Here is a 27,397-nt window from a genome sequence, read left to right as displayed (position 1 = left end):
CCAAAACTGCGAAAAAAGGACAGTCCAAAACCGTCTCAAATGATGAAAAAGGACGGTCATGGACCGTCGCATGGGCCGTTAAATTTTGACTGTTGTATTACTTAAAGGATGGTCAAAAATCATCATTCTTATTGGCGAAAAAAGGACGGTCGTGGACTGTCCTTAGAAAGGACGGTCATGGACCGTCTCTTATGAGCCTTCAAAGTACGGCCATCGACCGTCCTTTAAAAGGACGGTCATGGACCATCTTTAAAACGGACTGTCATAGACTGTCTCTGATGAGCCTTCAAAGGATGGCCATGGACCGTCCTTAAAAAGGACTGTCATGGACCGTCTCTTATGGCCCTTCAAAGGACGGCTATGGACCATCCTTTAAAAAGATGGTCATGGACCGTCCTTTAAAAGGACTGTCATGGACCATCTCTTATGAGCCTTCAAAGGATGGCCACGGACCGTCCTTAAAAAGGATTGTCATGGACCGTCCCTTATGAGCCTTCAAAGCACATTTTCAAATTTGAGAGGATCAATATACAATGTTACAATATATTTCATCGTATTCTTCTTGATATACACCTGTTATATAATATATTTCATCATATTCACATCATATCCATCTAAACCCAAACTACGTAAATCAAACATAAACTACATTCATCCAAACATAAACTACATCCATCCAAACACAAACAATCTTATCCACATTACATTCATCCATGCATAAATACATATAAGTTTAACATCATAAATAAAAAAAGGAAAAAAATCAGCAACAATTTTCTTTTTGTGTCTTTCATCTGAAAAAAATATTAAACCAACAAAACATTATAATTCAGAATCATGAAGAATTGCATGAACTTCTTCCAAAAAAGTTGGCACTTTTTTAAAATAAAACTGATCATTAAAATAAAACTAATACAAGCAAAAAATGTAAAAAAGTATTTCAATTCAAGTTAATAGAAATAACAAGAAAAATTAAAGCTCTGTAAAAAGGGGCATGTGTTAAAAGGGATACATTCTTGTTTGTTGCCATATGATTGGGCAACAATTCAAGTTAATAGAAACAACAACAAAAATTAAAGCTTTGTAAAAAGGGGCATGTGTTAAAAGGAATACATTCTTGTTTCTTGCCATGTGATTGGGCTACATTATTATAGCAATTGGGTTTGGGTTCGGGATCGGGTTTAGGTTTGGGTTTTCAAGTTTAGGTTTTAGGTTAGGGAGTTGAGATTAGGATTAGGTGTAGGTCTAGGTTTAAGGATTTGAGAATACATTTAGGTTTTAGGTTTAGGTTTAGGTTTTAGGTTTTAGGTTATAGGTTTAGGTTTAGGTTTAGGTTTAGGTTTAGGATTAGGTTTTAGGTTATAGGTTATAAGTTTAGGTTATAGGTTATAGGTTATAAGTTATAGATTAAGGTTAAGGTTATAGGTTTTGGTTTTGGTTTAGGTTTAGGTTAAGGTTTAGGTTTAGGTTATAGGTTTAGGTTAAGGTTTAGGTTATAGTTATAGGTTATAGTATATAGGTTATAGCTTTAGGGAATTGAGAATAGGTTAAGGTTAAGGTTTAGGTTTAGAAAATTGGGTCCGGGTTCGGGATCGGGTTTAGGTTTGGATTTTCAAGTTTAGGTTTAAGTTTAGGTTAGGGAGTTGAGATTAGGATTAGGTGTAGGTTTAGGTTTAACGATTTGAGAATACATTTCGATTTTAGGTTTAGGTTTAGGTTTTAGGCTTAGGTTTAGGTTATAAGTGCAGGTAATAGGTTTTGGTTTAGGTTAGGTTATAGGTTAAGGTTTAGAGAATTGAGAATAGGTTAAGGTTTAGGTTTAGGAAATTGGGTTCGGGTTTAGGTTTGGGTTTTCAAGTTTAGGTTTAGGTTTAGGTTAGGGAGTTGAGATTAGGATTAGGTGTAGGTTTAGGTTTAGGGATTTGAGAATACATTTAGGTTTTAGGTTTAGGTTTAGGTTATAGGTTATAGGTTTATGTTTAGGTTAAGGTTTACGTTTAGGTTTAGGTTATAAGCTATAGGTTTAGGGAATTGAGAATAGGTTAATGTTTAGATTTAGGAAATCGGGTTCGGGTTTAGGTTTGAGTTTTCAAGTTTAGGTTTTAGGGAGTCGAGATTAGGATTAGGTGTAGGTTTAGGTTTAGGGATTTGAGAATACATTTAGGTTTTAGGTTTAGGTTTAGGTTATAGGTTATTGGTTTAGGTTAATGTTTAGGTTTAGGTTTAGGTTTAGGTTATAAGCTATAGGTTTCGGGAATTGAGAATAGGTTAAGATTTAGGTTTAGGAAATCGGGTTCGGGTTCGGGATCGGGTTTAGGTTTGGGTTTACAATTTTAGGTTTAGGTTTAGGTTAGAGAGTTGAGATTAGGATTAGGTGTAGGTTTATGTTTAGGGATTTGAGAATACATTAGGTTTTAGGTTTAGGTTTATGTTATATGTTATATAGGTTTAGGTTTAGGTTATAAGCTATAGGTTTAGGGAATTGAGAATAGGTTAAGGTTTAGGTTTAGGAAATCGGGTTCGGGTTCTAAATCGGGTTTAGGTTTGGATTTTCAAGTTAAGGTTTAGGTTAGGGAGTTGAGATTAGGATTAGGTGTAGGTTTAGGTTTAGGGATTTGAGAATACATTTAGGTTTTAGGTTTAGGTTTAGGTTATAGGTTTAGGTTTAGGTTAAGGTTAAGGTTTAGGTTTAGGTTATAAGCTGTAGGTTCAGGGAATTGAGAATAGGTTAAGGTTTAGGTTTAGGAAATCGGTTTCGGGTTCGAGATCGGGTTTAGGTTTGATTTTTCAAATTTAGGTTTAGGTTTAGGTTAGGGAGTTAAGATTAGGATTAGGTGTAGGTTTAGGTTTAGGGATTTGAGAATACATTAAGGTTTAGGTTTAGGAAACCTGGTTCGGGTTCGGGATCGGGTTTAGGTTTGAGTTTTCATGTTTAGGTTTAGGTTTAGGTTTGAGAGTTGAGATTAGGATTACTTGTAGGTTTAGGTTTAGGGATTTGAGAATACATTAAGGTTTAGGTTTAGGAAATCGGGTTCGGGTTCGAGATCGGGTTTAGGTTTGAGTTTCCAAGTTTAGGTTTAGGTTTAGGTTAGGGAGTTGAGATTAGGATTAGGTGTAGGTTTAGGTTTAGGGATTTGAGAATACATTTAGGTTTTAGGTTTATGTTTAGGTTATAGGTTTAGGTTCAGGTTTAGGTTAAGGTATAGGTTTAGGTTAAGGTATAGGTATAGGTATAGGTTATAAGCAATAGGTTTAGGGAAATGATAATAGGTTAAGGTTTAGGTTTAGGAAATCGGGTTAGGTATCGGGATCGGGTTTAGGTTTAGGTTTTCAAGTTTAGGTTTAGGTTTAGGTTAGGGAGTTGAGGTTAGGATTAGGTGTAGATTTAGGTTTAGGGATTTGAGAATACATTTAGGTTTTAGGTTTAGGTTTAGGTTATAGGTTACAGGTTTAGGTTTAGGTTTAGGTTTAGGTTAAGGTTTAGGTTTAGGCTTAGGTTTAGGCTATAAGCTATAGGTTTAGGGAATTGAGAATAGGTTAAGGTTTAGGTTTAGGAAATCGGGTTCAGGTTTGGGATCGGGTTTTAGTTTTGGTTTTCAAGTTTAGGTTTAGGTTTAGGTTAGGGAGTTGAGATTAGGATTAGGTGTAGGTTTAGGTATAGGGATTTGAGAATACATTAGGTTTTAGGTTTAGGTTTAGGTTTAGGTTTAGGTTATAAGCTATAGGTTTAGGGAATTGAGAATAGGTTAAGGTTTAGGTTTAGGAAATCGGGTTCGGGTTCGGGATCGGGTTTAGGTTTTGGTTTTCAAGTTTAGGTTTAGGTTAGGGAGTTGAGATTAGGATTAGGTGTAAGTTTAGGTTTAGGGATTTGAGAATACATTTAGGTTTTAGGTTTAGGTTTAGGTTATAGGTTATAGGTTTAGGTTTAGGTTTAGGTTAAGGTATAGGTTTAGGTTTTAATTTAGGTTATAAGCTATAGGTTTACGGAATTGAGAATAGGTTAAGGTTTTGGTTTGGGAAATCGGGTTCAGGTTCGGGATCGGGTTTAGATTTGGGTTTTTAAGTTTAGGTTTATGTTTTGGTTAGGGAGTTGAGATTAGGATTAGGTGTAGGTTTAGGTTTAGGGATTTCAGAATACATTAGGTTTTAGGTTTAGGTTTCGGTTATAGGTTAGAGGTTTAGGTTATAAGCTATAAGTTTAGGGAAATGAGAATACATTAAGGTTTAGGTTTAGGAAATCGGGGTTCGGGTTCGGGATCGGGTTTAGGTTTGGGTTTTTAAGTTTAGGTTTAGGTTTAGGTTATGGAGTTGAGATTAGGATTAGGTGTATGTTTAGGTTTAGGGATTTAAGAATACATTAGGTTTTAGGTTTAGGTTTAGGTTTAGGTTACAGGTTTAGGTTATAAGCTATAGGTTTAGGGAATTGAGAATAGGTTAAGGTTTAGGCTTAGGAAATCGGGTTCGGGTTACGGATCGGGTTTAGGTTTGGGTTTTGAAGTTTAGGTTTAGGTTTAGGTTAGGGAGTTGAGATTAGGATTAGGTGTAGGTTTTGATTTAGGGATTTGAGAATACATTGGGTTTTAGGTTTAAGTTTAGGTTATAGGTTTAAGTTTAGGTTTAGGTTATGCTTTAGGTTATAAGGTATAGGTTTTGGGAATTGAGAATACATTAAGGTTTAGGTTTAGGAAATCGGGTTCGAGTTCGGGATCGGGTTTAGGTTTGGGTTTTCAAGTTTAGGTTTAGGTTTAGGTTAAGGAGTTGAGATTAGGTTTAGACGTAGGTTTAGGTTTAGGTATTTGATAATACATTAGGTTATAGGTTTAGGTTTAGGTTATATGTTATAGGTTTAGATTTAGGTTTAGGTTATAAGCTATTTGTTTAGGGAATTGAGAATAGGTTAAGGTTTAGGTTTAGGAAATCGGGTTCGGGTTCGGGATCGGGTTTAGGTTTGGGTTTTCAAGTTTAGGTTTAGGTTTAGGTTAGGGATTTGAGATTAGGATTACGTGTAGGTTTTGGTTTAGGGATTTGAGAATACATTAGGTTTTAGGTTTAGGTTATAGGTTATAGGTTTAAGTTTAGGTTTAGGTTAAGGTTTAGGTTATAAGCTATAGGTTTAGGGAATTGAGAATACATTAAGGTTTAGGTTTAAGAAATTGGGTTCGGGTTCGGGATCGGGTTTTGATTTGGGTTTTCAAGTTTAGGTTTAGGTTGAGGTTAGGGAGTTGAGATTAGGATTAGGTGTAGGTTTAGGTTTAGGGATTTGAGAATACATTAGGTTTTAGGTTTAGGTTTAGGTTTAGGTTATATGTTATCGGTTTAGGTATAGGTTTAGGTTACAGGTTTAGGTTATAAGCTATAGGTTTAGGGAATTGAGAATACGTTAAGGTTTAGGTATAGGAAATCGGGTTCAGGTTCGAGATCGGGTTTAGGTTTGGGTTTTCAAGTTTAAGTTTAGGTTAGGGAGTTGAGATCAGGGTTAGGTGTAGGCATAGGTTTAGGGATTTGAGAATACATTTAGGTTTTAGGTTTAGGTTTAGGTTATAGGTTATAGGTTTAGCATAAGGTATATGTTTAGGTTTCGGTTTAGGTTTTAAGCTATAGGTTTAGGGAATTGAGAGTAGGTTAAGGTTTAGGTTTAGGAAATCGGGTTCGGGTTCGGGATCGGGTTTAGGTTTTGGTTTTCAAGTTTAGGTTTAGGTTAGGGAGTTGAGATTAGGATTAGGTGTAAGTTTAGGTTTAGGGATTTTAAAATACATTAGGTTTTAGGTTTAGGTTTAGGTTATAGGTTATAGGTTTAGGTTTAGGTATAGGTTTAGGTATAGGTTTAGGTTTCGGTTTAGTTTATAGGCTATAGGTTTAGGGAATTGAGAATAGGTTAAGGTTTAGGTTTAGGAAATCGGGTTCGGGTTCGGGATCGGGTTTAGGTTTGGGTTTTCAATTTTAGGTTTAGGTTTAGGTTATGGAGTTGAGATTAGGATAAGGTGTAGGTTTAGGTTTAGGGATTTGAGAATACATTAGGTTTTAGGTTTAGGTTTCGGTGATAGGTTAGAGGTTTAGGTTATAAGCTATAGGTTTAGGGAAATGAGAATACATTAAGGTTTATGTTTAGGAAATCGGGGTTCGGGTTCGGGATCAGGTTTAGGTTTGGGTTTTTAAGTTTAGGTTTAGGTTTAGGTTAGGGAGTTGAGATTAGGATTAGGTGTATGTTTAGGTTTAGGGATTTAAGAATACATTAGGTTTTAGGTTTAGGTTTAGGTTTAGGTTACAGGTTTAGGTTATAAGCTATAGGCTTAGGGAATTGAGAATAGGTTAAGGTTTAGGCTTAGGAAATCGGGTTCGGGTTACGGATCGGGTTTAGGTTTGGGTTTTGAAGTTTAGGTTTAGGTTTAGGTTAGGGAGTTGAGATTAGGATTAGGTGTAGGTTTTGATTTAGGGATTTGAGAATACATTAGGTTTTAGGTTTAGGTTTAGGTTATAGGTTTAAGTTTAGGTTTAGGTTAAGCTTTAGGTTATAAGCTATAGGTTTTGGGAATTGAGAATACATTAAGGTTTAGGTTTAGGAAATCGGGTTCGAGTTCGGGATCGGGTTTAGGTTTGGGTTTTCAAGTTTAGGTTTAGGTTTAGGTTAGGGAGTTGAGATTAGGATTAGGCGTAGGTTTAGGTTTAGGTATTTGATAATACGTTAGGTTATAGGTTTAGGTTTAGGTTATATGTTATAGGTTTAGATTTATGTTTAGGTTATAAGCTATATGTTTAGGGAATTGAGAATAGGTTAAGGTTTAGGTTTAGGAAATCGGGTTCGGGTTCGGGATCGGGTTTAGGTTTGGGTTTTTAAGTTTAGGTTTAGGTTTAGGTTAGGGATTTGAGATTAGGATTAAGTGTAGGTTTTGGTTTAGGGATTTGAGAATACATTAGGTTTTAGGTTTAGGTTTAGGTTATAGGTTATAGGTTTAAGTTTAGGTTTAGGTTATAAGCTATAGGTTTAGGGAATTGAGAATACATTAAGGTTTAGATTTAGGAAATTAGGTTCAGGTTTGGGATCGTGTTTAGGTTTAGGTTGAGGTTAAGGAGTTGAGATTAGGATTAGGTGTAGGTTTAGGTTTAGGGATTTGAGAATACATTAGGTTTTAGGTTTAGGTTTAGGTTTAGGTTATATGTTATCAGTTTAGGTATAGGTTTAGGTTACAGGTTTAGGTTATAAGCTATAGGTTTAGGGAATTGAGAATACGTTAAGGTTTAGGTATAGGAAATCAGGTTCGGGTCGAGATCGGGTTTAGGTTTGGGTTTTCAAGTTTAGGTTTAGGTTAGGGTGTTGAGATTAGGGTTCGGTGTAGGTATAGGTTTAGGGATTTGAGAATACATTTAGGTTTTAGGTTTAGGTTTAGGTTATAGGTTATAAGTTTAGCTTAAGGTATAGGTTTAGGTTTCGGTTTAGGTTATAAGCTATAGGTTTAGGGAATTGAGAGTAGGTTAAGGTTTAGGTTTAGGAAATCGGGTTCGGGTTCGGGATCGGGTTTAGGTTTTGGTTTTCAAGTTTAGGTTTAGGTTAGGGAGTTGAGATTAGGATTAGGTGTAGGTTTAGGTTTAGGGATTTTAAAATACATTAGGTTTTAGGTTATAGGTTATAGGTTTCGGTTTAGTTTAGGTTTAGGTATAGGTTTAGGTTTCGGTTTAGGTTTTAGGCTATAGGTTTAGGGAATTGAGAATAGGTTAAGGTTTTGGTTTAGGAAATCGGGTTCGGATTCGGGATCGGGTTTAGGTTTGGGTTTTCAATTTTAGGTTTAGGTTTAGGTTATGGAGTTGAGATTTGGATTAGGTGTAGGTTTTGGTTTAGGGATTTGAGAATGCATTAGGTTTTAGGTTTAGGTTTAGGTTATAAGTTATAGGTTTAAGTTTAGGTTTAGGTTAAGGTTTAGGTTATAAGCTATAGGTTTAGGGAATGGAGAATGCTTTAAGGTTTAGGTTTAGGAAATCGGGTTCGGGTTCGGGATCGGGTTTAGGTTTGGGTTTTCAAATTTAGGTTTAGGTTTAGGTTTAGGTTTGGGAGTTGAGGTTAGGATTAGGTGTAAGTTTTGGTTTAGGTTATATGTTATAGGTTTAGGTTTAGGTTATAAGCTATATGTTTAAGGAAATGAGAATAGGTTAAGGTTTAGGTTTAGGAAATCGGGTTCGGGTTCTAAATCGGGTTTAGGTTTGGATTTTCAAGTTAAGGTTTAGGTTAGGGAGTTGAGATTAGGATTAGGTGTAGGTTTTGGTTTAGGGATTTGAGAATACATTAGGTTTTAGGTTTAGGTTTAGGTTATAGGTTATAGGTTTAGGTTTAGGTTTCGGTTTAGGTTATAAGCTATAGGTTTAGAGAATTGAGAATAGGTTAAGGTTTAGGTTTAGGAAATCGAATTCGGGTTCGGGATCGGGTTTAGGTTTGGGTTTTTAAGTTTAAGTTTAGGTTTAGGTTAGGGAGTTGAGATTAGGATTAGGTGTAGGTTTAGGTTTAAGGATTTGAGAATACATTTAGGTTTTAGGTTTTGATTTAGGTTACAGGTTTAGGTTTAGGTTATAAGATATAGGTTTAGGGAATTGAGAATAGGTTAATGTTAGGTTTAAGAAATCGGGTTCAGGTTCGGGATCGTGTTTAGTTTTGGGTTTTCAGGTTTAAGTTTTGATTTAGGTTAGGGAGTTGAGATTAGGATTAGGTGTGGGTTTATGTTTTAGGATTTGAGAATACATTTAGGTTTTAGGTTTAAGTTTAGGTTATAGGTTACAGGTTTAGGTTTAGGATTAGGTTAAGGTTTAGGTTTAGGCTTAGGTTTAGGTTATAAGCTATAGGTTTAGGGAATTGAGAATAGGTTAAGGTTTAGGTTTAGGAAATCGGGTTCGGGTTCGAGATTGGGTTTAGGTTTGGGTTTTTGAGTTTAAGTTAAGATTTAGGTTAGGGAGTTGAGATTAGGATTATGTGTTGGTTTAGGTTTAAGGATTTGAGAATACATTTAGGTTTTAGGTTTAGGTTTAGGTTATAGGTTACAGGTTTAGGTTAAGGTTTAGGTTTAGGTTTAGGTTTCGGTTTTGGTTATAAGATATAGGTTTAGGGAATTGAGAATAGGTTAATATTTAGGTTTAGGAAATCGGGTTCATGTTCGGGATCGGGTTTAGTTTTGGGTTTGCAAGTTTAAGTTTAGGTTTAGGTTAAGGAGTTGAGATTAGGATTAGGTGTGGGTTTCTGTTTAAGGATTTGAGAATACATTTAGGTTTTAGGTTTAAGTTTAGGTTATAGGTTACAGGTTTAGGTTTAGGATTAGGTTAAGGTTTAGGTTTAGGCTTAGGTTTTGGTTATAAGCTATAGGTTTAGGGAATTGAGAATAGGTTAAGGTTTAGGTTTAGGAAATCGGGTTCGCGTTCGGGATTGGGTTTAGGTTTGGGTTTTCAAGTTTAGGTTTAGGTTTAGGTTAGGGAGTTGAGATTAAGATTAGGTGTAGGTTTTGGTTTAGGGATTTGAGAATACATTTAGGTTCTAGGTTTAGGTTTTGGTTATAGGTTACAGGTTTAGGTTTATGTTTAAGTTAAGGTTTAGGTTTAAGCTTAGGTTTAGGTTATAGGTTTAGGTTGTAGTTATAGGTTTTGGAATTTGAGAATAGGTTTAGGTTATAGGTTAAGGGTATGGTCCCTGCAAATACAACTATATACACGGCCTGCTCCAATTGGCCAGGCCCTTCCAATGCTGTTCATATGAAATGGATAGCTTCGTCATAGTCATAACAGCGGTTCTCATCTTCTATGGATCCCCGCTCAACCTCCGGATAGCTCCGACGCACATCCGGGTCTGCTCCATCAATTTCGATTAAATACATAAACATAGCCTGTCCAAATGGCCAAGCCACTCCATTGCTGTCCATAGGAAATTGACAGCTTCATCATGGTCATAACAGCTGTTCCCACCTTTTAGGGACCCCCGCTTAACATCCGGATAGCTCCGACGCACATCCGGGTTTGCTCCTTCAATTTCGAGCTAATACATTTAAAAATAACATAATTATATCTAAAAGCATCTGGATACCTGGAGAAGGCCTCCCATATTCTTATTGTTGGTTACTCATCTCTTTGTCTATAAGCCACAATCGACCAACACTTTCTATTGCTACTTGTACTCTGAAACCAACACAAATATAACTGTGAAACAATATAAGGAATAAGAAAAGATAGCAACTCTATAGCCATGATGTAACATATGATGAATGTTTCAATAGAATTATTTTAACAATGGAACTGATATGATTCAATTGATTCATAAACATGGACAAAAAGTGAAAAGATAACATTCATATATGAGAATGCAATTCAGAGCTCTAAAAGGAGCTGCAAAGATTGGTGTTAAAAGAATCACCGGTTCATCAAAAATTAATGCATCCCATTGAAGCCCAGGGTTCAACAATGACACCTACAATAGAGAATAAGAAGTGGGCCAATCAAATTGTTGCTAACATTGTTGTATTAAAGGAATATGGAAGAAAAGGTCACAACTCACCTTGATGCCCTTCTCCCTCCTCCTTTACCCAGGCTTGGGATCGGCAATGCAAGAAGTTACATTGGCGAAGTTAAAAAAGGGCTTAAGCTCCATTTGGTTTAAGAAAAAAATTATATTTATAAAAATTGATGTGATGACCAAATGGAGCCCAAGACTTATAACACTAAAAGGTACAATAGGAACTCTTACACTACAAATATGATGACCAAGTGACCACCTGTAAAAAGAAAAGAAGTGTACGTATTGGTGCCAAAAGGATGGAGAACATATATAAATACTTACGAATAACATTCCATTTCAGCTCCAGATGGAATGCTTAATATGCACAAAAATCATCTAAGCAGAGGCCAAGATCATCCACAAATGAAGGTTAACAAGATATTGAAAATTAAATTAGAGAATGATTGAAAGATCAAAGCAAAACCGTAGTTTGAAAGGTACTTCCTCGCTGTGATTTCAAGTAAATAATAAATTCATTTGTTCATCCAAACACAAACTTAGTAAATTAAGGTACTTGTAATTTCATCATACCCAGCTTTTTTTTTTCTTGATTTCAAGTGAATACCATTAACTTTTGTCATTTCCTTGATTGAACTGAATTCATAATTGAATTCATATGTTCTTCTACCAAACGCAGACTTAGAAAATTAAGGTACTTGCAATATCATCAGTTTTGCAACTTCTACTTCTTTTGTTTTTGGGAATACTCAGACAAGGCATGGTGCTAGAGACACAGGCACTCAAAAATTGTACACGTCTTACATTAACTCAAGTTAAACCAACTAAATCGTGGAATCTACTATCGCTAAGTCACAGTCCCAAAATCAAATTGGTTGAGCAATCCTAAGATCTGATTCATGGAGAGCATTATATAGGAAACTGTTGGAAAAGAGTACTCACAAACCTTTTAAATACTAAGAGCAAGCAATGACTGATGCTCTAGTCACTCCGTCTTTATGAAGAGTTTTGGCTACTTCATATGCTTCCTGGAAAATCAAATCCTCAAATATCACATTAAATGAGGCGATTAAAATAAGTAAATCACTAGACTAAAATTTGAAAAAGTTCAAACTAAAATAAGACAGACTCTTGTGTTATGTGAGCACAAAACAAAGCAATAAACTGTACTTGCCGGATTTTCTCTAGTACACAGTATTTACAACACATTTAATAACCTTGACAGATGCATCGAGAGATATGCGATGTCCAATCGATATAAATATTGGTTTTGAAGAACCTTGAGTAAATCGCATTGCCTGCACAAAATTTTGTGATTTAAAACAAAACCATATGATGTAGAGGTAACTAGCCTAAGTTGGATTCTCTTACCACTCCCCATATGCGTCCAGAGTTCCCAATCAAAGTGATCAGATCCTTGGCACGATTTTCTCACTTTCCACATATTTCTATCAATATTGGATGATGACAACCAATCACTAACTTTAAATTACCCTAGAAAGTTTGTTTTTTTAAAAATTTATTTAAGAAAAGACATTTCTACTTTTTTTTTTTACTTTTTTTTTGAAAAATGGGTATGGTTCAATTTTCATAGGCAATACATTAACTGAAAATACAAAGAAATTGAAAAGACCCTAAATGTGTCTAGTGAGTACCAAATGATAAAGAAATAAATGAAAATCCTTTTTAGATTGAAGCATTTTATTTTTAACAAGGCACTTTCATCAAGTGAGATGCAACCATTTAAGTTTTGTACACCAACAAAAAGATTTTAGGTAAAAAGAACCATCATTTACGGCATGTTTGAGTAAAAGAAATCAAAAATTCTTTTTGATTCTGACATGAATAGGTGGCAGACATGCCAACACATCAGCTTTTCAATCCATGCCAAAAGGATCAACCGAAAAAGCTACAACCATAGCAAACAGTGAGCTGATCAAACACCATTTAGTACTTTTTGTAACGATTTTGGTGTGTGAATGTAGGTTCATTCATCTATTTTTCTTTTCCCAGGCCTAACCCAACCTCATGAGGATCCAACCCATAACCCGAGCCAACCTGAATTCCTTGATACTCAACCCAAATACATGGGATTGTTCAAAACCAGACCTAACATGAAAGAAACTTGCTCAACATGAACCCAACGCGATTTCAAATTGGGTTGGTGTTATAGATGGATGGTAACAACTAAATGATTGTTGCACAGTTGGTTATGTTTGGTTTGTGTAAGGCTGGTCATGGGCTTGATGAGCATTGAATCCATTGAAGCATAGAAAATCTACCTGACCTGTAGCCTATAAAATGAGAGAAGACCACAAATGAAAGGACTAAGAAAGGGTGGAAATCAATCAGTATATTGAAATGAACAATCATACAACTTAATATGTGGCAATAGGAGCATTGTATTTTTTTTTTTCACTTTTAGCCGTCCAATAAATGTCTACTAATCCAATATTCAGATAACAAAGAAGTTTTATTTTTCGTATGATTATAAATCTACACCGGATTACACAATTTGAACGGTTCAATTTGACTAAGTATGGAATTTCTAAGTGCCTGCATATCAACCATCACACTCTGCTAGAGTATCAAAGTTTTTACTAAAAAAACAAAAAAAGATACATTTTCTAGCTTTATTATTAACAAAACTCAAAAAAAAAAAAAAATTAATCTCTCATTACTTTCTATATAAACACCCAAACCAATTTTCATAACCAGGTGCAATAGCAAATAAATCATCATAATCATCATCATTACAATGAAGATTTCCCACATTTTGTAGCATTTTGCATACAGGAGCTAGTCAGTACCAGGACATTCCATTGCTGGACACAAAGCCCTTCGAAAAGGTTTATACACAAACATTATTCAAAAGAAAAGAGCTAGAACATGGTAAGCTGTTGCTCATTCAACATAACATGGCATGCATGGAAGCAGTTCAAAAATCACACTGATCTGATGATCTTAACCACCTGATTTCACATGATGAATTTAGACTGCTAAATGTGTTCTTTCAATAGCCCATTCAATGGCATTCGACAGTCAGGATTATCTGGTAAGTGTGATTTACGAATATGCTCCATCCATGGTTTAGTTCCCAAATCAAAATACAACTTTCCCATGAGAATCAAAGGAAAAATCATTAGAGACCAAAATCATTGAAAATCACCAAAACCCATTGCAAAATCAGCAGCAAAACACTCAAACAGATCGACGGCCTCTCACAAATCACATAGGCAACACCATCCCCAATTCAAAACTATGTATGTCACCAGGAAAACATGAAACCCAATTAAAGTTTCATAATAATGACCAACTGAGTTTTGCCCTAATTAGATCCAAGCTTTCCATCAGGCCAACGACTCTGATTCTCAAATCCCCAAATCTGTAAGCCCTAAAATCCCTAAAATCTTTAAGCCCTAAAATCTCCAAATCTATAAACCCTAAAATCCCCAAATTTGTGAGCCCTAAAATCCCTAAAATTTGTAAGCCCTAAAATCCCTAAATCTGTAAGCCCTAAAATCCCTAAATCTGTGAGCCCTAAAATCCCCAAATCGAAAGGGGAAGTGAGATAGACAGAGATGAAGGAAGAGAGATCGAGAGAGAGTACCTTCGATTTGACGGTAGCTGTTGTTGATGGAGGTTGGGCGGCCATGCATTGGGACTTGATCCGCTACTACCGCCGATGGGGAAGACTATGGACATCGTTGGTGGATGATGGGTTAGGGTTTGGAGTAGAAAGAGAAGGGCGAGAGAGAGAGAGGAGAGGGTGACGTGGATAAGGTATTGACAGGTTGAGAGAGGGGGACGCCGATTAGCTATTAACCGGTTGAGAGAGAGAGAGAGAGAGAGAGAGAGAGAGAGAGGAAGGGAGAAGAGGAGGGCGAGAGAGAGAGGAGAGTGGGATGAGGATTAGCTACCGATGAGAGAGAGAGAGAGAGAGGAAGGGAGAAGAGGAGGGCGAGAGAGAGAGGAGAGTGGGATGAGGATTAGCTACCGACGAGAGAGAGAGAGAGAGAGAGAGAGAGAGAGAGAGAGAGCGGATTGCAAAGAGGGAGAGGGAGGGACGGAGAGATTTAGGGATTTGGGGTCGTGGGCGCTCGCGGGACGGATTGGCTACTCCCCCTGAAACCAGCCCCGTGGCCGGTGTTTGGTGGTCTGTGGGCCCCACCATGATGTATGTGTTTCATCCAATCTGTTCATCCATTTTTAAAGATTATTTTTGGTTTTTATCTTAAAAATAAGAGGATATAAATCTTAGTTGGACCACACCACAGGAAAACAATAGTGATTGGATATCCATCATTTAAATCCTCCTAAGGCCCACTGTACTGTTTATCTGACATCCAATCTGTTAATTTGGTCATAAAGGCCCAGATGAAGGGAAAAAACAAAGATCAGCTTGATCCAATACTTTTATGGCTCCCAAAACGTCTTTAATGGTCGACATTCATTCAACACTTTTTCTTGTAATGTGGTCCACTCGAGACTAGGATATAACTCATTTTTTTTTGTAATATTATAAAATGATCTATAAAAATAGATGGACGGCATGGATGAAACACATACATCATGGTGGGGTCCACAGACCACCGAACACAAGTTGAGAGGGGTTACCCTCCATTAAAACATTCATAATTATTTTTGGGCTCACAGAGATGTGGTTCACAAATCTAGCCTATCCATTATGTGTGTGCCACTTGGATGAGGGGTCATACCAAGTTTCAGATGCATCCAAATTTCAGGTGGGGCCCCACCAAGTGCTTTTATATGTTTTAGGCATGTCTTCACATGATTTTAGATGGTATGGCCCACCAGAGTTCTGTATACGGCTGATTTTTGGGATATCCCATAATTTAAAGGGGACCCATCAAATGCACGGTGTTGATTTACGACACACGTCATGGTGGGGCCCACATAGCTCAACCTCATGGGGAGTTCCCAAGAGCTCGACGTATAAAACCTCTTCCATATATATATATATAATATTTTAAAAATATAAAAACTTATGATGTATTTGTTATATCCACACCTTCCGTCCATTTTGAGATATCATTTTAAGTCATTTGCCAAAGAATGAGACAGATAAAAATCTGTAGTGGACCCCACCACAGAAAACAATGAGAGGGTGATTCCCACCATTGAAACTATCCTAAGGCCCATCGTAATGTTTATTTGAAATCCAACTGGTTCAAAAGTAATAAAAAAGAAAAAATGGTCATGGGGCCATGCATCATGGTGGGGCCCACACAGCACCAACCACCAGCCAATGGATGGTGTAGGGGGAGTAGCCAATCTGTTCCCCTTATTTGTGGTGTGGTCCATTTAATCTTTGAATATGATTCATTTTTTAGATAATTCTGTAAAATGATCTCAAAAAATGGATGAACGAAGTGTGTTGATCCTAAATTTTTGGTAAATTCAAAACTCAAGTGGACCATGCCACACAAAACAATGTGGAATAATGATTTCCACCATTGATACCTTCCTTGGGCCCACAGTAATATTTGTCATCCAACATGTTCATAATATCAAAAAGATATGAATGAAGGGAAAACACAAACATCAACTTGATCCAAAACTTCTATCAAATGCACGGTGTTGATGTTCGATACACATCATGATGGGCCCCACAAAACTTACTAACATTAATTCTTAAAATCTCAGGGTGTCAATAAGTTTGGTCACAATTTTGACTAGAATATTTAACCCATTTTACATGTCTGTTCCACTCACTTTATTTTACTGATCATTACTCTCAATTTGACTAGTTACTCGCCCCGATCATGCTACATATAAGAAAGATATTGGGCAAACAAGATTGATCAACAATTTGAGTAAATTTTGATTTAAACATCTGAAGTTATTACTCTTCAATCTGGACTGATCAGATTGTCCAAAAACGGTTAAAGGATGTTCATAATATCAAAAATATATGAATGAATAAAAAACACAAATATCAGCTTGATCCAAAACTTCTATGGCCTCCAAGAAATTTTAAATGGTAGAGGTTCAATCACACTATTTCTTGTGGTGTGGTCCACTTGAGCTTTGGATATGCTTCCTTTTTATTCTTTAGACCTCAAATTATTTGTTAACATGGATGAATGGAGTGGATAAAATAAATAAATAACAGTGGACCCCATAGAGTTTACTCTGGTAAGAGTAATGAGTAACTCACCTAAATGTAGTAGAGAAGGGTTTCCTTAAAATATTCGTAATCATATATTGGGCCTGCCTAAATGTGATTCAAATATCCAATCCACTCATTATATGTGTCCCACTTGGATGAGGAATCAGACCAAGTTTCAACCGTATCCATGTCTATATTAACTTATAAACATATTGGATCTCAAATAAACATCGCGACGAGCCTTAAGAAGGTTTCAATAGTGGGTGTCACTATCCCACTCTTTTCTATGGTGGGTTCACTTGAACTTTGGATCTGCCTCGTCAATCAGATGCACCATTCCATGGTGGGCCACGAGCTTAAAAATAAAGTCAATCCATGACTTGGGTGGGCCACACCACATACTATAGTTGGGAGGGTTACCCTCCCATTAAAACATTCATAATCATTTATTGGGCCCACCTAAATGTGGTTTATAGATCCAGCCCATTCATTATGTGTGTCCCACTTGGATGAGGAGTTAGACCAAGTTTCATACACATCCAAAACTCATGTGGGCCCCACCAAATGTTTTTATATGTTATAGGGATGTCTTCGTACAGTTTTAGATGCTATGGCCCACCTAAGTTTCGTATACGACTGATTTTTGGACTTAAAGGGGACACATTAAATGCATGGTGTTGATGTTTTACACACATCATGGTGGGGCGCACACAGATTAACCTAGTTCCCATGAGGTGACCTTATAGTACCATTTCACTATTTAGGTAACTCCTTCATGGGTGTTACTCTAACCGTGTAGGGCCCACCTTGATATATTTTATGTATTTCGACACCGTCCATATATTTTTCCATCATATTTTTGGATGTGATTTCAAATCACAAGAACTCAATAATCAGGTAGGCCATACCAATCAAAACAATGATGAATAACTATTAAAAACCTTTTGAAGGCCACAAAAGTTTTGGATCAATTTGATCTTTGTAGTTTACCTTCATCTAGATCTTCTTTACATTATCAACAAGTTGGATTGCAAATAAACATTAATAAAACCTTATGATGGGCTCTTTATAATTTTTAATGGCGAGGTACTATATTATCATTCTTTCTAGTGGTGGTCCACTTAAGATTTAAATCTACACAATTTTTTATACCAGGCCAAAAATGGGTTGGAGAAACATAGGGGCGGCAAGGATATACAACACATCATCAAAATCTCACTTTTGTTATCTAACTTTTCAATTTTTCTTGTCAAAATAAAAAATCTAGTTTTCTTTTTTAAAATATATATTTTTTTACAATTTGTCAATTTTTTCATAATTTTGTTTAATTTCTTAAATTTTCTTTTTCAAAATATCATTTTTTTAAATCTTACTTTTGTTATATAACTTTTCAATTTTTCTTGTTAAAATGCAAAATCTAGTTTTCTTCTTTAAAAAATATATATTTTTTTCAATTTGTCAATTTTTTCACAATTTTATTTAATTTTTTTAATTTTCTTTTTCAAAATATCATTTTTTTATCGAATTTTTTTTTCAAAATTATCAACATTATTCAAAGTTCTTAATTTTTTTTTTCAAAATCTAGATTTTTATAAAATTACAGTTTTTTTTTTCAAAATTTAAAATTTTCTTAAACATTGTTAATTATTTTTCTAAGCTTCTCAACTATTTTTTTTTTCGAAATTCGTTAGTTTTTTGAGCTTGGTGCTGGAATTGAGCATTAGAGACGGTTTAGGACCGTCTTTAATAGAGATGGTCTTTGACGAGGCTATAAGACAGTTAAGGATCGTCTCTAATAGAGATGATCTTTGACAGTCTCAGATTACAAGTAAAAGACGGCCAATGACAGTCTCTAATGCAGATGGCCAATGACCGTCTCAGATGACTGCATATAAGACGGTCAAGGACCGTCTCTAATGCGGACGGCCAATGACCGTCTCAAATGACCGCATATAAGATGGTCAACGACCGTCTTAAATGATTTTTGGATGTTCAAATTTTTAATACAATATTAAGGACGGTCAGGGGCTGTCTAAAATTTTAGAGACGGTTTACGGCCGTCTCTAAAGTGTCTTTAAACCAATCAATTTTAGAGAGAGTCCAGAACCGTCTCGAAATCCGTCCTTTTTTTCCATTTTTCACGTAGTGGGGTTCGGGTTAAGGATTGGGTTTAGGTTTGGGTTTTCAAGTTTAGGTTTAGGTTTAGGTTAGGAAGTTGAGATTAGGATTAGGTGTAGGTTTAGGTTTAGGTATTTGAAAATACATTTAGGTTTTAGGTTTAGGTTTAGGTTATAGGTTTAAGTTTAGGTTTAGGTTAAGGTTTAAGTTTAGGTTATAAGCTAGAGGTTTAGGAAATTGAGAATAGGTTAAGGTTTAGGTTTAGGAAATCAGGTTCGGGTTCGGGATCAGGTTTAGGTTTGGGTTTTCAAGTTTAGGTTTAGGTTTAGGTTAGGGAGTTGAGATTAGGATTAGGTGTAGGTTTAGGTTTAGGGATTTGAGAATACCTTTAGGTTTTAGGTTTAGGTTTAGGTTATAGGTTATAGGTTAAGGTTTAGGTTTTGGGTTATAGGTAATAAGTTTAGGTTATAGGTTATAGGTGAAGGTTTTAGGTCATAGGTTTTGGTTTAGGTTAAGGTTATAGGTTATAGGTTTAGGTTTAGGTTTAGGTTAAGGTTATAAGCTATAGGTTTAAGGGATTGAGAATAGTTTAAGGTTTAGGTTTAGGAAATCGGGTTCGGGTTCGGGATCAGGTTTAGGTTTAGGTTTTCAAGTTTAGGTTTAGGTTTAGGTTCGGGAGTTGAGATTAAGATTAGGTATAGGTTTAGGTTTAGGGATTTGAGAATACGTTAAGGTTTAGGTTTAGGAAATTGGGTCCGGGTTCGAGATCAGGTTTACGTTTGGGTTTTAGGATTAGGTTTAGGTTTAGGTTATAGGTTTATGTTATAGGTTATAAGTGTAGGTTTAGGTTTAGGTTTTAGGTTTAGGTTATAGGTTTAGGTTTAGGTTAAGGTTAAGGTTTAGGTTATGGGTTTTGGGATTTGAGAATAGGTTTAGGTTATAAGAATAGGTTTAGGTTATAACTATAGGTTTAGGTTTAGGTTTTATGTTTAGGTTAAGGTTATAGGCTTAGGTTTAGGTTTAGGTTTAGGTTAGGTTATAGGTTTAGGTTTAGGTTAGGTTATAGGTTATAGGTTATAGGTTATAGGTTTAGGTTTAGGTTATAGTTTAGGGATTTGAGAATAGGTTTAAGTTATAGGTTTAGGTTATAGGTTTAGGTTTAGGTTAAGGTTATAGGTTTAGGTTTAGGTTAGGTTATAGGTTTTTGGTTAAGGTTAAGGTTTAGGTTATTTTTATAGGTTTTGGGATTTGAGAATAGGTTTAGGTTAGGTTATAGGTTAAGGTTTAGGGAATTAAGTTTAGGTTATAGGTTCAGGTTATAGGTTTAGGTTAAGGTTTAGGTTATAGGTTTTGGGATTTAAGAATAGGTTTAGGTTACAAGTATAGGTTTAGGTTAGGTTGTAGGTTAAAGTTTAGGGAATTGAGTTTAGGTTATAGGTTTAGGTTATAGGTTATAGGTTTAGGTTAAGGTTTAGGTTGTAGTTATAGGTTTTGGGATTTGAGAATAAGTTTATGTTATATGTTAAGGGTGTGGTCCCTGCAAATACAGATATAAACATAGCCTGCTCCAATTGGCCAGGCCCTTCCAATGTTGTCCATGGAAAATGGACAGCTTCATCACGGTCATAACAGCGGTTCCCACCTTCCACGGAACCCCCTTCAACATCCGGATAGCTCCGATCCACATCCGAGTCTGCTTCGTTAATTTCAAGAAAATACATAAACACGGCCTATCCAAATGGCCAGGCCCCTCCAATGCTATCCATAGGAAATGAACAGCTTCATCATGGTCATAACAGCAGTTCCCACCTTCCAGGGACCCCCGCTTAACATCCGGATAGCTCTGACGCACATCCGGCTACATAAATGGGTACAGTTTCAAAGAACATTATTAGCAATGTTTCAAATGCATACCTTTCTTAGAATGTTCTTTAGTTGATCCTCATGAAAGTCCTGATCTGTAAGAACCTTAACGGCAACATCCTGCATTCCATGATTGAATAAATAAGAAGATGCATCACCTTTACTTTTAAGTCAAACAAAAATGGGACAGAGAACTATGTAAGAAACATGAAGAAGAATGTGGATTTCTTTGAATATGATAGAGAGATTGGTCCAGGAACTGAACCACAAATTACTCTCCTCAAGTTAGTTATCAGAATAACATTTCCAGAGAAGTTCCCTGCGTTAAACACTTGCTTATGTAATTCAATTGTCTTCAATAAAATCAAATTACTATCTTAAAAGAAATGCACGCCATGCATGCGAAACGTCATTTTCAAACCAAACTACACTCGCTATTTTCAAATCTCACGCGTCTACTTCATTCCCCCACTATCTCCCTCGATTTCTCCACTCTCACCTCTCTGTCTCTCTCTCTCTCTCTTGAAGCAAAAAAGAAGAAGAAGATGAAAAAAAAATTCTTTTATGTTTTTTCAATCCATCTTCCATTTTCTTCTTAATAAGAAAATCTATATTTACTAATATTCCCATTTTTCTATTTTTCAAAAGAATGAGTTCGGACTCCGAAAGTGTCAGCTCCAACACTTGTACTTTCAGCCAAACCCTAACCAAGGACTCCAAAATTATCAAACTGCCAATGTGCGGGAACCCCCTAAATCTAGGAAAATCTAATGACTTGCAGTCAACTATTGCACAGTATATGAAATGGGAAGCAAATAGTGAACCAAAATGTCTATGCTTATGCAGTAAACTAGAAAGATAAATTGAAAACTTTCCAACAGTGTGCATTTTACCTGAGGAAGGCCTCCCATATTTGTATTGTTGGTTACTCATCCCTTTGTCTACAAGCCATAATCGACCAACAATTTCTATCGCTACCTGTACTCTGAAACCAACACAAATATAACTGGGAAACAATATAAGGAATAAGAAAAAATGAATTTACCTGTATACATCATTAAATGTTTTCCTATAAGGAGGTGATATTATATCTTTGATAGCCACAACCTGTATGACAGAGAATGCAACTGATACAGTTTGTTACAATTCAAAGGAGAAAAAAGATTTGTGGCTGCACCGATATTCTAGTACATATGAACGACTGCCTACGTACCCAAAAAGTCAGATTGGGATCAAGCCACTACATAGTTCTTTTTAATTAACCAAGTTATTAAAGGTCATAAATTTCATATTTAACAAAGTATCATTGAATGTCGTCTCAAATCGTTTGTGGTTGGTGCATTTAAAAAAATTCAAATACACAATCAATGTATATTCTTGTTACATCTCGTATTGCAACAAGAGACAATGTTCTGTCAATACTTCAGTTACATTTAAAATTGAAATCCTTTAGCGACTTGGTTAATAAAAAATAAATGACAACAAGCCATAATCAAATGTATCATTAACTAAATCAACCATTCTGGGCAACAACTCTTCATTACAATCTGTGGCAGATGTACTAGGAGCCTTGGCATTGACACCCATATTGGGAAGTTGTTCTCCATGAAAAAACCAAGTTGTGTATGTCTGATCTATACCATTCATGATCAAATGCTCAGAAACTGTACTTAGTATTTTCTTCCCACGCACATTACAACATCTAGCACAAGGACAACTATACTAATCAACACCTCTCGAATTCCTTTTCTCAAAAATAATAAACGATTTAACGCCTTTAATGTATTCATCACTCAATATATCTTTCGCCATCCAATTCTTGCTCTGGGGCGTCAAATCCATTTCTGATATCACGTGCATGCAGCATATAAAAAGTGAGGTACAATAAAAAAGAGCCTTTTCATAAACTGTTAAAACACGCAACACGTGGTCACCAATCACAAAAAAATAAAGATCTATATATATCTGTTTAAAAGGCTTAAACAATTTGCAGGCTATACAAACATAGACAATCGTTTACCTGTAAATCATTTACAACTTAAAGCTAAACAAGACAGGCTGTAAAGATGTAAATCATTTATAACTTAAACCATTAGCATGCATCCAAAAGACTCCTTAATTGAGTTTGGATTATTTTATTGATTCAGGTTATTAATAGAAGTTATCTATTGGTTGTGATGGGTGATTGTTCAAGTGTGGAGAAATCATGTGTCTATTTTTTTAAAAGAAAAAAATTAATATTTTTGGGTCTTATCAGTTAAAGTGAGAACTGGGTTTGTTGGCTTGCAAAAGTCATGTTTTAAACCAACAACCATAGAAAAAATCCACTCATATGATTTCAAAAGTCCACTGTGGATTGAGAATATTTCAAAACTATGCTGATTGAACATCCTAACCATTAAAATGGTGTCCATCGAATGGGTGGATAAAAATCATTGGTAACCATCAATAGGAATAAATAAATATAAAATAGAAAAAGAAAAAAATATAAATATTTACACATATAGTAATAAAATAGAAAAAGAAAAAAAATTGCATGTATAATAAATTTTTATTTAATAGGGTTAAGAGCATGTGCTATAGTAAGAAATAAGTTAAATAATAACACAATAATCACTTAAATCTCATAAAACTAATGGTTGTTATCCAAAACTAATAGCCCCAAGTTTGATGGTAACCATTAAGAGCATGTGCTATAGTAAGAAATAAGTTAAAGAATAACACAATATTCACACAACATCCATGCATGCATACATACATACATATACACACACATGAATCCATCCATGCATGTATGCATGCATACACACACATGCATAATCTGTCCATCCATGCATGCATGCATACGTTTCATCCATCCATGCGTGCATGCATACATATACACACATACATACATGTGTTTTATCATAAAACCATGCATGATGCATCCATACAAAAAAAATCAAATGGAATTTTTTTTATATTAACAGATTTTTTCTTTTTATACAAATTGCTAACATTGAATGAAATTGGCATGGGACTCAATGCGATTCCATTTAATCTACTTCCAAGCTTTTCCATTCTTCCCAAACATAGAGTAGAATTGGCACAGGACCAGATGCAATTCCATCCCACCTAATCATTTCCAATGCAACTGGCCAAATAGGCCCTAAAATGCTTAACGAGCCCTGAATTTGTGTGACTTTATGAACAAATTGGATGGCAGACAAAATTCACGTCGGGCCTAGTAAAGTTTCATCCACGCAGGGTTCGATTCCATGGCTCAACGGTAAACTGGTTGTGTTTCATCACTGAAATCCTTAGTTGTAGTGCCCATGTGGCGCAGGAGTGGCGTAGGAGTAGTTATGTTTAAAAAAACATAGAAGTTTCATAGGCAGGCATCCTTATTCTACTCTTTAGACTTGTGTTTAAAATGAGTGGGCAAAACGTATAAATGGCAGGGATAAAATGCACAGATCATGGTGGGCTCACACAGAGCATGGGGCACATTATCCCTTGCGTCAGTCCAGCAGTGTCCATAGATGGACGGCCCTGTTGGCCAGGATAAAAAATACATAACGGTGGCCCACTGCATAGAGCAGGTGGTCAGTGGGGATAAAACATTTACATTAGGTGGGGGTCCTCATGGGCTTCCAATCAGATCACAAACAAAATTTGGAATGATATTCTCACAAGTATATCATCATACACCTTACATGCAAAAATCCTCAAAACAACTTTCCATGATCCAGTCATCCAAATAGAGATTCATAACCAAAATGAAGACCAAAAATCAAAATGCAACATCACCTTTTCAGATTGGCAACAGGTGGGAGCTCAACAACTTTCTATTGCTGTTGATGACCAGAGATGCGGTAGGTTTTAGCGGCTACTGGATGCGGGTTAAGGCTTGCAAATTGAGAGTGAATGAGAGAGAGAGAGAGAAGCAGGTCGCAAGAGAGAGAGAGAGAGAGAGAGAGAGGGGGGGGGGGGGAGAAGCAGATTGTAACACCCTGGTCCTCGAAACCCGAGGATAGCCACTCCTCCTTAAGAACCTGAGTATTACGTTATGAAGTGGACTAACATGTCTAAAAAGCAGCAAATTTCATAATATGAAATAAGACAACATTGCAAAACCAAGCAGATCAAGGGTAATAACGAGGAAGTTTAATATAAGTAAATGGAAGTAAAACAAGGGGATTCAAAACAATTAAAAGGAAGCAAAATGAAATCCCACAGTAGGGAATTATTATTACAATTCAAACAGAATACAAAGTCTGAAGTATGAAAGCAAGTAAATCCTGAAATATCGGTTGATCTCCAACGGCTCAACTACATCGGTGTGAAGGCTCTCCTTGCCGACTCCTCCTTAGTCATCTCTAAGATCCCGTCATAGGGGTCTCCACCTGTCATCAACCCTGCATCTATTTGGTGCAACCACATGATTGGGTGAGTGAAAACTCAGTGGGAACTTCCCTCATTGATTCAACCATAACACATCATTCCAAAATAGTTAAATTAACATATTCAAATTACAAGGTGTCACGCCCCAGACTCGGTAATCGGACTCACAAGGAACCCGATGGCCGGTTCTGGCCGCAACAGCCTCCGTAGTACCCCATTCTCAGCTCCTGAGGTAGGTTCCGATCCTGGGATCCTACGGGGAGGATTTTCATAACAGTATAATCATTTCCAATGCGAGCATACCCAAGATCACAAGTACATCTGAGAATAACAAAGGCATACATCACAAAATCCATTAAAAATTTAAACTTTTACAATCATCCAAAAGGTCCAAAAGGACATACATGAGAAAAAAAGGAAAAGAGAGAGAATTCAGCAACACTGGAGTCCTCACTACTCAACTCTACTCCACGCTCTGCTGCTACGGTGCCTACCTAGAGTCTCCTGCACGCATCAATCGTGCATAAGCTTATAGGAGCTTAGAGGGTGGTGTAAGTGTGCGACAATGGTGTACAGAAGAATAGTAGGAGGTATAAGGAGAGAAGCATAATCAATGAACATATCACTAGTCTTACCAAGGCTTACCATGAATGCGATGTAATAAGTAATGGGTGCCATACCAAGGCAATGTATGAAAGGGGGGCTTGTACAGCTAATGCTAATGCGATGCAAGTAATGTCAGTAATCATATCCAAACCATAAGTCAAGTACATTTTCAATCATAAAAAAATCACCGGGGTCCATTACACTGCTGAATGACTGCCGCTCTGCAGACCCCACATAGTCAAACGAGCGTAAGAGACCTCACTACCCACCTGTGGACAACCAATCACTAACAAGGCCTGAAGGTAGCGGATCCATTTACGAGCTGGTCAGACTCAGCCTAGCAATGCCTCCTCACACTAGGCAGGTAAGGCCACACTCCTATCCAACCGACTACACGACAGTGGGAGTCGCGGCCTAACGGTATAAGGCCCTCGTGCGCTCATGTATTCCACCCGGTCACGGCGTTGGAGCAGATCCTTGGTACCATGGAAGTTTTGTAAATTTCACCCATGGGTATCCTATGCACCCGGTATGCTCAACTAATATTTCTGGTATCCACACATACGGCCATTCACGAATACCCTTGTGGAGGCAAGGCCCTGATGAAGTAAGGGCGAATATCCATAAGCTATGCAATGCCAAATGCATGAATCACATAATCACCCATGCATCAATTCCAAGCATCCATCTCTCGAGGAGATAGTAACATGTCCTACACAATGACACAGCCATGGCCAATCATACCTCAACCAAGCATGCATATGATGCGTATGGGAGTGGGCCATGAAGATGAATAGGGGTGCCGATGAGGTGAAGATGAACTCTCTACCTAACTATGAAGGGTCTAGGTACTTAACCAATTCCTCATAAGGAATACAACCTTTAGTGGGGGCCCATATACTTGGGGTAGCCCACGAGACTAAGGACCTAGACTAAGGACCACGAGACTAATGGTATAGGCCTAAATAGATGAAACAGGCCTAGCAAGGGTCTATGGTGGGCCTTTAACAACCTATAGAAGCCCATGGGCCTACCTTAGGGCCACCAATGTGGACATCCAACCACAATTCGTCCCCAAGAGTTAGCCCATCTCTAATTGATCATGGATCAAGGTCCAAGGCCCACGCAACATCAGAAATAAGAAACGGGCAGCTATAATCATATCACAAATACTCATGTTGGGCTTCAGAAAGGCGGCCCAAGGCCTATCTACAACATGGGTCCAAGGAAAACACACATAACCCAACCCATATATACTGCTATGGGCCCATAGGGAAAAGGTTAGGGCCCAACATAAAGGCCACTAATCCCATATATTGTGGTGGCCTAGTGGGTAGCCCATTGCTCAAACCACATGGGCAAATGTCATGCTCTTAGTCAAGTAAGTTGGGCCTACAACCCGGCCCAAGTATTAAAGTTGATTTGGTGGGCAACCAAGGGCCCATCTACTTGTGTAATCCGACCCACTAACCCAACACAATATTATGGTAAAAGTGGCCCAAGAGTTCAATGAGCCTATCTGGAAAGTTCCAGCCCAATTGGGCCTAAAGAGTTCAACAACTAGCTACATTCACTGACCCAATTAAAATTGAACTGTGGGCCTCAAAAGTGCATTTGTTAAGCCCAACATTTAAGGAACCAAAGGTATAAATTATTCTCTCCAAGATCTTCATAATGTGGTGGGCCCCACTCCTCAAAATTTCAGCCCAAGGGCCAATCATAATTATAACAAGTTGCTGGATTTTTTTAACCCAACAGGTTTATGGGCTTATTGGAGTCCAGTAATTGTTTCATTTGATTAGGACATCACCCTAAGT

This window comes from Magnolia sinica, chromosome 12 (assembly GCF_029962835.1).
Source record: "Magnolia sinica isolate HGM2019 chromosome 12, MsV1, whole genome shotgun sequence".
In the NCBI taxonomy this organism is placed as follows: Eukaryota; Viridiplantae; Streptophyta; class Magnoliopsida; order Magnoliales; family Magnoliaceae; genus Magnolia; species Magnolia sinica.
The sequence above is the reverse complement of the archived record's forward strand: the minus strand, read 5'-3'. Positions refer to the sequence as shown.